We start from the raw sequence: 12225 nt of genomic DNA, 5'->3' as shown, positions 1-12225 counted from the left end.
TGTGAAGACCAACTCAATGGCAGCCATTTTCAGTGTGATTTTGGCGTGGAGAGAGATAGAACAGGGTTCTGTTCAGTGCTATTTGTTAGGGATGGGCTGTCTGTTCAAATCGAACATGAGTTTGACTTGAACATCGACTGTTCGATCGTTCGCCGAAGATCAAACTTTATGTCTCGTTCGCGCCAAATTCGAGCGGCGTGTCACGGCCCATATTGCACTACATCATCGCAGTGCATTGCTGGCTGATGATTGGCCAAGCATGCATCATGACCCGCATGCATTGGCCAATCACAGCGCCGTCAGCGAAGAGAGCCATAATTGGCCAAAGGCAGGGTGTCTTGGCCAATCATGGCTCAGGGGGTGAAGTCCACGCCCCACACTATATAAGGCCTTGTGTAGTGTGTTGCGACATTGAGATAGAGAGAGAATGAGTGTAATTTCATTTTCTTTACTTTGAGCAGGCAGACGATTCAGTTAGCTGCAGTCACAGTGGCCCAGATTCAAGAAGCACTTGCGCCCGCGCAACCATAGGTTACGCAGCGCAAGTGCTTACTTGCTCCGGTGTAACGAGTGCTCCTGATTCAGGAACCTCGTTACACCGACTGCAGGCTAAAATCTGCGCGGCATAAGGCTCTTATGCCTCGCAGATTTTAGGCTGCATTCTTGCGGGGGCCGCTAGGGGGCGCTCCCACTGTGTATCAGCGTGTAGTATGCAAATTGCATACTACCACTGATTCACAAGCTTGCGCGGGCCCTGCGCAAGCCAGGTACAGAGTTTCCGTACGGCTACTTTTAGCGCAAGGCTGCCCCTTCTAATAGTAGGGGCAGCCAATGCTAAAGTATAGCCGGCCTTCCCGCGCCGTGAAATTTGAATTTCACGGCGTTTGCGTAAGTGAAACGTGAATGGCGCTGGGCGCCATTCACGTTCACTTAGAAGCAAATGACGTCATTTGCCGCAATGCACGTCGGGAAAGTTTCCCGACGGAGCATGCGCTGTACGCTCGGCGCGGGAGCGCGCCTAATTTAAATGATTCCCGCCCCCGGCGGGATCATTTAACTTGCGCGCGCTTACGCCGGGCAAATTTGCCGGCGCGCCCTCGCAATTCACGGAGCTACTGCTCCGTGAATCGAGGGCAGCGCAAAATATTTGCGGGGGCGCAGGGCAAAATCGTTGCCCTGCTCCCCCGCAAATATCGCGCAATTCTACTTGAATCTGGGCCAGTGTATTTAGTGTGTATAAACAGCCCTCAAATTTTCCACTCGCATTTTGGAGTGGAAAATTGTTTCTGGCGAGGAGCTGGGCTTCCTGGGGGCGTGGGCGAGTAGAGCAGGAATGCGGGGTTGATCGGGAGTCTTCTCCCATTGATCGCTCCAGGGGAAGAGAGCATGCAGCAAGAGAAAAGCCGCGGGATTACAGAGCGGATAGCCCGCTGTTACAGCTGAGTTTACATTACAATTCTCTCCGCTACGCTTGTGGTTACACACAGCCCCGCCTCCTGACCCCCGCGCCTGTGATAGACAGAATGCCAGTCCAATGCTGGGACATGTTCTGTCTATCACAGGCGCGGGGTTAGGAGGCGGGGCTGTGTGTAACCACGAGCAGAGGGGAGACAATTGTAATGTAAACTCTGCTGTAACAGCGGGCTGTCCGCTCTGTAATCCCGTGGCTTTACACTTGCATGCTCGCTTCCTTGTGATCATCCTCTTGTACAGGTGAGCCAAGGCTGCATCGGGGGCACAGTGAGCCAAGGCTGCAAAGGGGTAACAGTGAGCTGAGGCTGCAAAGGGGTAACAGTGAGCTGAAGCTGCAATGGGGTCACACTGAGCTAAGGATTCAATGGGGGCACAGTGAGCTGAGGCTGCAAAGGGGGCACAGGTGAGCTGAGGCTGCAATGGTGGGCACAGGTGAGCTGAGGCTGCAATTGCGGGCACAGGTGAGCTGAGGCTGCAATGGCGGGCACAGGTGAGCTGAGGCTACAATGGCGGGCACAGGTGAGCTGAAGCTGCAATGGCGGGCACAGGTAAGCTGAGTCTGCAATGGCACAGGTAAGCTGAGTCTGCAATGGTACAGGTGAGCTGAGTCTGCAATGGCGGGCACAGGTGAGGCTGCAATGGTGGGCACAGGTGAGGCTGCACTGATAAAGATGTTAATATTTATTTTTGTAACTTTAATTCTGCAAAAAACATTTAAGTGTCATTTGATGAGATAATTTACAATGGCGTGTTTAGGGGGGAGGGGGGAATCAGGAGTGGCCCTCCTCAGAATATTTGGTATTCTTGAGACTAAAATGTAAAAGGAAAAGAATGGCGCACCGACCTAGTGCATTACCAATGGCTAGGTTTAATTAAAATTGTATAAAGATGTTAATATTTATTTTTGTAACTTTAATTCTGCAAAAAACTTTTAAGTGTCATTTGATGAGATAATTTACGATGGTGTGTTATGGGGGGGGGGAATCAGGAGTGGTGCAGGGTAGGGATCGGTTGGGGCAACTGGTGGCGAGTTACCCTTTTTTTTTTTTCCTATATTTTATTGGGTTTTCAATATAACATCAGGCAGTACATTCCATACAATATATTTAACATTTTATATAAGGCACAATACATGTCAACAGTCCCTGGAACATTTTGCATACACTATAAATGCAACTGTAGATCAGGGAGCTCAGAAGTGAGTGTTTTCCAAGTCTTTCTCTATCAAAGGGGATCTGTAAAATGGTATCACAAACTGTGTTATTCAGTTATCCCCGGATAGGAGGGAATAGGGGGTATGAATGTTACCCTACTCCTTGAAGGGCACCTGACCTAGGGGCCGCGGAACCCCTCCCGTTCACCCCCAAAGGGGATCACACTGTGGACGGGGGGGAATCTTAAGTGTTGAACATTATATGCCTCTTTACTAGGTCCTTATATGGAGTTCAGTTCCCTCTATCCAGGAACAAGGTGTTGTGTAGATACAGAAGTGAGGATCTTGGAGTTGTATACAATAGCTCCAAGATGTGTTCACCCCATGGGCTATTCCATGGTGAAAAAGGGGGTATAACATGTAGACGGACATTTAAACAATAGGTTTCTACATACAGTAGGAGTAAATATAGGGAGCAAATGGGAATCAGGGGGATGGGAATCAAAAGGCGGACATATGTAGGATACATACCAATAGGGCCGTGAGAACGAAAGGATGATTGTTTAAGCTGTTGGCCGAGCCAGAGAATGAGGTGTGGAGGGGAGATCTAAGTTCCGGGATTCCCTGTAGTGTGTCCAGCAAGACCAAGTAAGCCGAAATTTATCATGCATGTCTTTAGCCTGGTGGATGATCCGTTCCATCTCTTCTACCCTGTCGACCCTGTTTTTCCAATCGTCAACGGTAGGAGGGAGAGGATCCCTCCATCGGACAGGTATACATTGGGTAGCTGCGTTCACAAGATGGAGTGTTAGGGATTTGTGATAGGTTGATTTGGGTAAGGAAGTGTGGTGAAGGAGATACTGTGCAGGCGTAAAATCAGGTGACAAGGTGGTAATCTGCGAGATAAGCCTGTGTACCTCTTTCCAGTAAGGTTGGAGAAGTGGACAGGACCACCATATATGAATAAGGGTCCCAACGTCTGAATTGCATCGCCAACAGGTCGAGGGAACGGCGGGGTATATTCTGTGTATCTTCTCTGGGGTCCTATACCAGCGGGAGTAGAGTTTAAATCTGTTCTCTTGGGTTGAGACATTAACCGAGCCTTTATGGATATGTGTCCATACTTTTTCCCATTCCTCGTCTGATAAGACAGTGGAGAGGTCAGTTTCCCACAGTCGGTGGATATCAGTATTGGGTTTCGCAGTCGAAATGAGTAGGGAATACAAGGAAGCGATCAGATGTCGTTGTGGAGTGGTGTGAGAACAAAGGTGTTCGAATGGAGTAAGGGCTCTATGCCATTTAGATGTTGAGGGTGTGGAGTTAAGAAAATGTCGGATCTGAAAAAATTTAAAGAGAGGGATGTCAAAGTCTCGAAATTTGGCGGAAATGTCTGAGTGAGAGAGAAGTATGCCCTTATTATAGAATGCTTGAGCCCGCAGTGTTGGGAGGTCGAGGGGTCTAAGTCGGCTTACTGCTGGGATGTCAGCTGGAAAATCTGGGTTTTGGGTCAGGGGTGTCATGGGTCCAGGGAAGGAGATCTTGCCCAGTGACTTATCAAACGCTTTAAAATTAGCTAGAGTGGTGCCAATCAGGGGATGGTTCAAGCAGGGTTTCGGGATTGAACGTGGGTCGATCCATGGTAAATGCGATGCTTGGAAACCTGTAAATGCGTCTTCTACTGCCACCCAAGCCTTACAAGTCTTGTGTATATGCCAATCCACTATTCTTGTGAGTTGGCATGCCCGATAGTAAGTGAACAAGTCTGGCATGCCAATACCCCCCTTTTGTTTTGGAAGGGTCAATCTTGCCCAACCCAATCTTGCCGGACGATCAGCCCACAGGAAGGATCTACAGATTGACTTAAAGGATCTAAAAAATGCTGGGGGAAGTCTGATCGGGATAGCCTGAAGTAAGTATAGTATTCTAGGGAGGACATTCATTTTTAGTATGGCAGCTTTGCCAAACCATGAAAAATTCCCTTTCGCCCAATTAAGCAGATCTCCTTTTATTGTTTGAAGTATAGGTAGGAAGTTCTTAACATATAAGTCTGGTAAATATACCGGTAATTTGATCCCTAGATACGTAATGTGATCCAAGTGAATGGAAAACATTTTTTACACAGGTCGATCACAGTTGGAGGCAGGGAGATATTAAGTGCCTTGGATTTATCAAAATTCACCTGAAAATTGGAGAGGGTGTGAAAAGTCTGAAGGTCTTTAAGCAGGTTGGGCAGGGTGATATGGGGGTTGGTTAGGAACAGCAGAACATCGTCCGCGTAGGCAGCGATCTTGTGCTGTTTTCTGTTAATCGTAACACCCTTAACGTCTTGATTATCTCTTACCCTGCGTAGAAAAGGCTCTAGGGTCAAAACGAACAGCAAGGGTGACAGGGGGCAACCCTGTCTCGTGCCATTGTTTACGGAGAAGGCGTCCGATAACTGTCCATTTACTCTGATCCTGGCTGTGGGAGTAGAATATAATGCTAATATCATATTGAGGAAGTGGGAAGGGAGACCCACTCTATTCAAGGCTGCGGCCATATAGTCCCACGCCACCCGATCAAACGCCTTCTCCGCATCAAGGGACAAGAAAAAGCCACGCTCTCTGTTTGTGGTCATCCAGTGGTGAACGTTAATGGCCCTCGTGGTGTTGTCCCTGGCCTCTCTGCCAGGGACAAAACCAACTTGGTCAGTCGAGATTAGGCTGGGTAAAAAGGGGAGAAGTCTGTTGGCTAGGACTTTTACATACAGCTTTACGTCTACATTAATTAGGGAGATGGGTCGGTAATTTGTGACTAGTGTATGGTCTCGATCTGGCTTAGGTATTAAGGTGATGTGGGCTTCTAATAGATCCATTCCGGTATGGTGTGGGAGGGGGATGTCGGTGAATGCTTTCACCAATTTGGGGATAAGTATTGCTGAGAATGTTTTATAGTATCCTGAAGTTAGGCCGTCAGGGCCTGGACTTTTCCCAGGTTTTAGTTGCTTTAAGGCCACTAGGGTCTCTTCCGTCGTTATTGGTGCATCCAGGCAGGACATGTCTGGCGTTGGTGTAGTGGGAGTGCCATAGGCCGTGAGGAATTCCTCCAAAAGTTCTTTACGAGCTTGAGCAGGCTGTGTGGACGAGGGGGACGGCAGATTATATAATGAGGATAGGTATTGTGCGAATTGGGTGGCTATATGATCTGTTCTAGAAATAGTAAGTCCAGAGGGCGATTTGATGGTGTGTATCATGTGCGCTGCTTTTTTCTTCTGTAGTGCTGATGCTAAAAGTTTCCCGGACTTGTTTCCGAATTCGTAGTACAGCCTATTTGTGAGAGCAAATTTACGCTTTAATTTAATCTGAAGCTCGGACAATAATTCCTTTCTATCCGCTTGTAGTGCTTCTAGTGTATTAGCCGCAAGAGAGCGTTTATGTGATTTTTCCAGGGTCGTAATTCGTCCTATCAGTTCGTCAATTCGGGCCCGTCTTAGCTTTCGTCGTTTGGATAAGAGGGAGATGATCTCCCCTCGTAGGACACATTTGTGGGCTGCCCATATGGTCGCGGGGGATACGTCAGGGGATTCATTTTCGGTAAAATATTGGGACAATTTGGTCTGTAAAATGTTGGTGTCTCCTGGGTTCAAGAGAATGGAGTCATCCATTCTCCATATGTGTGGTTTATATCTCTGACCCGGCCAGGTCAGTGTCATGGTGATTGGGTGGTGGTCTGAGAGCGACATCGATTCGATGGTAGCATCAGAGAGTAGCGAAAGGTCATTCTGTGAGATAAAAATGTGGTCAATCCGTGAGTATTTGTTGTGTAATGGAGAGAAGTATGTATAGTCTTTTACGGTCGGGTGTAGAGTGCGCCATGAGTCATGAAGGGTCAATAATTGCAATTGGGATTTGATGGTTTTGAGAGCACGGTAGGTCAAGTATGTAGACCCATTTGATGTATCGAGAAGAGGGGTGAGCGGGACGTTGAAGTCCCCACCCAAAATCAACATGCCTGTCTGGAATAGCGTGAGGAGTTGTAATGTTTCACGGAAGAATTGTACCTGGTGTGAATTTGGAGCATATATGTTGGCGATGGTAATTGGGGTGCCCTGAATCTTACCTTTAATAAAAAGGTATCTGCCCTGTGTGTCCTTTTGGACTTCTTCAACCTGGAGTGGGCAATTTTTGGACAATAGAATTGACACTCCTTTAGATTTGGAAACCTCGTTTGAGGCGTGATAACTTAAAGGGAAGTAGTGGTTTCGTAATACAGGGACACTATCGGATCTAAAATGTGTCTCTTGTAAGAGAACAATATGTGGCTTGTCTCTTTGAAGTGAGTAAAGCAGTCTAGAGCGTTTTTCGGGTGTATTTAACCCACGCGTATTTAGAGAATAGATTTTAAGTTTATGTGGGGGTGTCATTTGGACCCTGTCCATAGTAGAAGCTTCGTTAGTATCCGCCATGAGTGAAGATAGGGGGGAGGGAAGAGGAGTAGGGACACACACAAGGAGAAGGAAGCAAGGTGGGGATGGTCAATACACTTATATATAAGCGTTGGAAGACAAGTGCCTAAAAAACCGATTAGGAGAGAGGTAAATAAAGACCTACTCCTAAGAGGGGGAGGTCAAGTCGGGTATGTACAGTGCACGTAGAGCACACACCCCCAGTATAGGGCGCGTGTACTACAACCCGTGACTGTGTGAGGGTTGGCTAGGATCAGCCAAAGGATGTATCAAGATAGAAAAACTGTATAAGAACGGTTAGAAATCAATTTATGAACAAATAACAGTACTACAGTGACCTCTCATACCACCCCAGAGTCATCTTCTATGAACATTCGTGTAACTGAGGAGAAGCCCATCAAAAGCCTGCCCTAAGGGGGACCTGTATATTACAGCTCACGATTTGGCCTATGTCCAGTACCGGGGCCCGGTAACAAGGATGGATGATGGAGTCAAAACTAGGGTGGGGAGTTTACCCCTGGGTACATGGCGATCATGTGTTTCCACCCCCCAATCCCTGTCTACGGCTCGATATTGCTCCTTCTTATATAAGAGGGGGACCCTTGGAAGCCTCATTCTAACGAGGAATGTAGGCCTTTGCAGTACTTTTCCCTCAGCTGGTGGTCCTCTTAGGGGGAGCTCAATCACAGCTTGCAGACCCACAGTATTGTCAAGGGATACCATCTATAGAGCTTCCAGACACGTGCGAACAAATTATATCTAGTGAAAATGTCTATAGTACTAAATTATATTCTACAGCATTCTTAAGCAATTAACGCAAGGTATATACTCTTATGAGTCCCGTTGGATTTAAACTGGTTAAAGGTCTCCAACAGTAGCTTATCATTTATTAACCCGAATTGCATTGCTATTCTAGTCAGAGTGGAGACCTGCCTTGTGGGAGGATCCGTGTTATGTCTCATCAGAAACGCTGCCCCAATTTTAAATAACACAGGGCAGCTTATCCAACTTGCACAACATACCATTTATCCTGATATAGGCCATAGTCTCACTGTGGTGTTTGACCTATTCGGTCATTAGGCAGGTCTATACCTAATGGGTGTAACTGTCGCCTTGGTTTCAGGTGTAAGGCTGACTGATCGGATATGGCTACCCATCTGAGGTTCAGAATATTCAGTTCCTACCGCACGTCGCGAGTTCCGTTGTGGAAATACCTCCACTCGTAGCTCTTGGTGTCCGGCCCGCTCTCAAGGTGGTCTGAGAGCCTCGAAGCGAGGTCCGAGTCCCTTGCTGGCAAGCTCTGCACGAGCGACGAGTGACATTCCACTGCGGCTGTTCGGGGGCGATGGGATTTCCTTCCGCACCAGGCGTTCCTTGTATAAGCGTTAAGGCTAAGACACTGACCAATCCGGAGCGACGCCTCAGAGAACCGACCCCTTCCTGTTTGTCGATGACGTCGCAACCCCGTGCAGGCTGGGTAGTGTAGTTTGAGGGTTGTATGCTGTCTTTCAGCGCGGGATATCTGGTCTCTGGCTCCTCCCAGCCGCAGGGTATTGTGGACCTTGTAGTATCAGGGGAGATGAAATCCCTTGCGTGAGGGAGCTGAGGCGAATGGTTTGTCTGCCATCTTATCTTAGCGTGCCCTACATTGACATGTAAAGGGAGTCCCCTCAGAGCGCTTCTTCATTTTTTGTTTGCTGTGCTGATCAACCAGCACTTTAAAGGGTGAGAACATTTCAAAGCCGGCCAACGAGCCAGGGTTACCACACTCCAAACATAAACACATCGAGCGAAAAATAAACAGTCCAATAAACTATGTGTATGGAATTTTTCAACTGCCTTGTACTTCCCATACATGGCATCCTTGTTATCGGATAGTTAATAGTCCCTCCGTGCTCTTCTAGCTCCACGGGAAGGGGATGCATCGCGGACCGTGCCGGTATCTCTGGATCCATGGCGGTGTCTGTTTTCTGGTGAGGGTCTCCGTCCACGATGGTTTGAGGCATGGGTATCCATGGGTTCTTCGTTTGCAGATGGCCATCTGCAAACTGACTGGCGGTATGCAGCGTACCATTCCGGGACTGCAATCACAGGAATCCCCATGGTCTCGCAGAAGCGCGGCAAGTCCTCCGGGACTTTTAGCAAAGCTGAGCGACCCTGGTACGTTGCTGACAGGCAGAATGGAAACTTCCATTTGTATTTTATATTTTTGGCACGAAGGGCTTCCAGCAGGGGCCTGAGGTCTCTACGGTGCTTCAACGTTATTCCCGAGAGGTCTTGGAAGATTTGGATCGGGGCATTTTCGTGGGTAATGCGTTTGTCTCTTGCCATCCTCAGGATATCCTCCTTAACTCGGTAATCAGCCAGACAGCACACTATATCCCTAGGGGGATCAGTGTCCTTTCCCCTGGGACGTAAGGCTCGGTGGATTCGGTCTATAGCGATGGTATCCTGCGGGCGTTTGCCCAACACTGAGTTAAATATGCTCGTTATAACTTCAGGGATCTGATCATTCTCCACAACCTCCGGCAAACCCCGTACCCTCAGGTTCTGGCGGCGGCCTCGATTGTCCAGATCCTCGAGGTGCCGGTTCATGTCTCGTAGATGCAGGGTATGGTCGTCTACCTTGCGCAGAGAACGGTGGAGGACAGTGCCTTGGTCCTCTACTATCCGCTCTGTACGGGACACCCTGTCATTGAGGGAGCGAATATCCACACGGAGCTCCGAGATTGCCGCAGCTAGGGTATCTTTAATGTCCGTAGCAACGGATCGGAGGTCGTCAATGGTAAGTTGCCGCGGTGGTGAAAGTGTAGGCAAGCCGAGTTGTCTCTCATCCTCCGGTGTCCGGGTGGAGATCGTAGGTGATGGGGCAAGTATTATGTCTGAACTCCCGGTCTGATCATTAGGGAGAATCAGTGAATGCCCTGAGGTAGAGTCTTGGCGGGAAGGCGCCATGTTCCTCCGTTGCGAGCGGAACATATCTGGGATTGTTTGGTTGACAGCCCCGGTATCTCTTCTCGGTGAGCGAGATCTGGATGTCGAGGATGTTCTGGAAGCCGTTCCCATTATAATTCCGTAAAACTAAACTCAGTTTTCTCCGTGTTTTGAGGTAGAAACTCTGAGGTGGCAGGAGCTCCGATTTCAAGCTGCCATCTTCTAGCTAGGTCCGGCCACGCCCCCCGCGAGTTACCCTTAAGGCATGGCTAGTAGCTCAGGATTTGAAATTTTGAGCCTTGTGTATGTGTGTGTATATATATATATATATATATATATATATATATATATATATATATATATATATATATGTGTGTGTGTGTGTGTGTGTGTGTGTGTGTGTATGTGTGTGTGTATGTGTGTGTATATATATATATATATATATATATATATATATATATATATACACACACACACTGTAACCTGACAAGCTAGATCTCACTGCAGACTGTTTCTGGTGTATACGGTATCCTACATATATATCCACTGCATTCTAGTCCAGCCAAGCCTATACCTGACTGCAGGCCATTCCTGGAGTACTGTTTTTAGTAAACTTCAGGCAGTGTTTTGCTAATCTAAGTGTACAGTGTGTCTGGAAGGCCACCATGGAGAGGCAGACGCTCTCCGGCCACTAAAAGAGGCTAAGCAGGCTCTGTGGCTACAGCCAACATTGCTGGTCGTGGACATAGTGCATCCTCAGCACATGGCCATGGGGCACGCTTCACCTTTTTCTAGGCAGCTGGCCGTGTTGAGCCACAACATGCAGAAGAGTTGGTAGAGTGGATGACCAAGCCGTCCTCATCCTCCTCATCCTCTCTCACCCTGGCTCAGAGTACTTTGGCTGGCAATGCAGCTCCCAAAGTGGCCTCTTCCTTAAGCTCAATGTCACCATCAGTCACTCCTTCCCTAGACCCTCCATCATTCCCTGAGGAGTCCCCCGAACTGTTCAACAACAGTTTCAGGTACATGCTGCAGGAGGATGCGCAGCATTTTGAAGGCTCCAATAATGGTACCCAGGTTGAGGATGAAGCCAGTAACGTGAGCCCAGAGAGAGGGGGTGCCCAGGAAGGACAAGAAACTTGCAGTTTGCTCCAGTGACAAGGAGGGAGGGGATGATGAGGTCACTGACTCCATTGGTGCCTGATAGGAGGGAGGAGGAGGCATATCTCCAAAAAGGCAGTATGCCCTCCAGAGGCCAGCTTAAGGGCAGCCAACCGACTGCATCACACCGCAGAGCTCCGCATATGCTGGGCGCTGCTGACTCATTTTTTCAAAAGTTCTTTGGTGTGGGCCTTTTTTGAGACGTGTACAGCAGATCGCACCGTTGCTGTTTGCAACATATGTCTGAAGCGTAGCTCGCATGGCCAAAACAGCAGCCGCTTGGGCACCACATGCTTGACCAGACATATGTCAACCTCCCATGCAGTCCGTTGGCAACAGTACTTAAAAGACCCACATCAAAGAACAAGGTGGACCTCTCCTTGCTCCTCATCAGCTGGGATCTCCAACCCCACTATACATTCAGTCCTCTCAGAAACCTGCACTGAGAGGAATGAAGTTGTAGAATTAGGTGTGCCAAATACTTGCGGGCAATCTGTTATTGCTACACCAACATCCGATTGTAGCAGGCAAATGTCCCTACCCCAGTTGCTAAACCATAGAAAGAAATTTGCTCCCAGCCATTCACGTGCTCAGCGGCTGAATGCTAGCTTGACTAAATTACTAGCACTCGAACTGCTGCCTTTTTAGCTGGTAGACTCTGCCCCCTTTTGTGAGTTTGTGGAATGTGCGGTACCACAGTGGCAAGTTCCCAAAAGCCATTTCTTTTCACGGAAGGCCATTCTGGCTCTCTACCGGCATGTGGAAGGCAATGTCTTGGCCTCATTGGACAGGGCGGTCAGCTGTAAGGTGCATATTACTGCTGACTCATGGTCCAGAAAGACATGGACAGAGACGTTACCTTTCTTTCACGGCGCACTGGGTAACTCTGCTGGGAAAGATGCAGGACGGTGCAGTATTGTTGGCGCTTGTTCTGCCACCACGCCTCCTAAATGCTAGTAGTGGTGATTCTGACACAGCTCTCTTCTCCACCCCCTCCTCTTCTTCCTCTATGGCCTCTTCCTGTGCGGATCTGTTCTCAGAACCAGCGGTGCTCCATAAG

This window comes from Rana temporaria, assembly GCF_905171775.1.
Source record: "Rana temporaria chromosome 4 unlocalized genomic scaffold, aRanTem1.1 chr4l, whole genome shotgun sequence".
Lineage (NCBI taxonomy): Eukaryota > Metazoa > Chordata > Amphibia > Anura > Ranidae > Rana > Rana temporaria.
The sequence above is the reverse complement of the archived record's forward strand: the minus strand, read 5'-3'. Positions refer to the sequence as shown.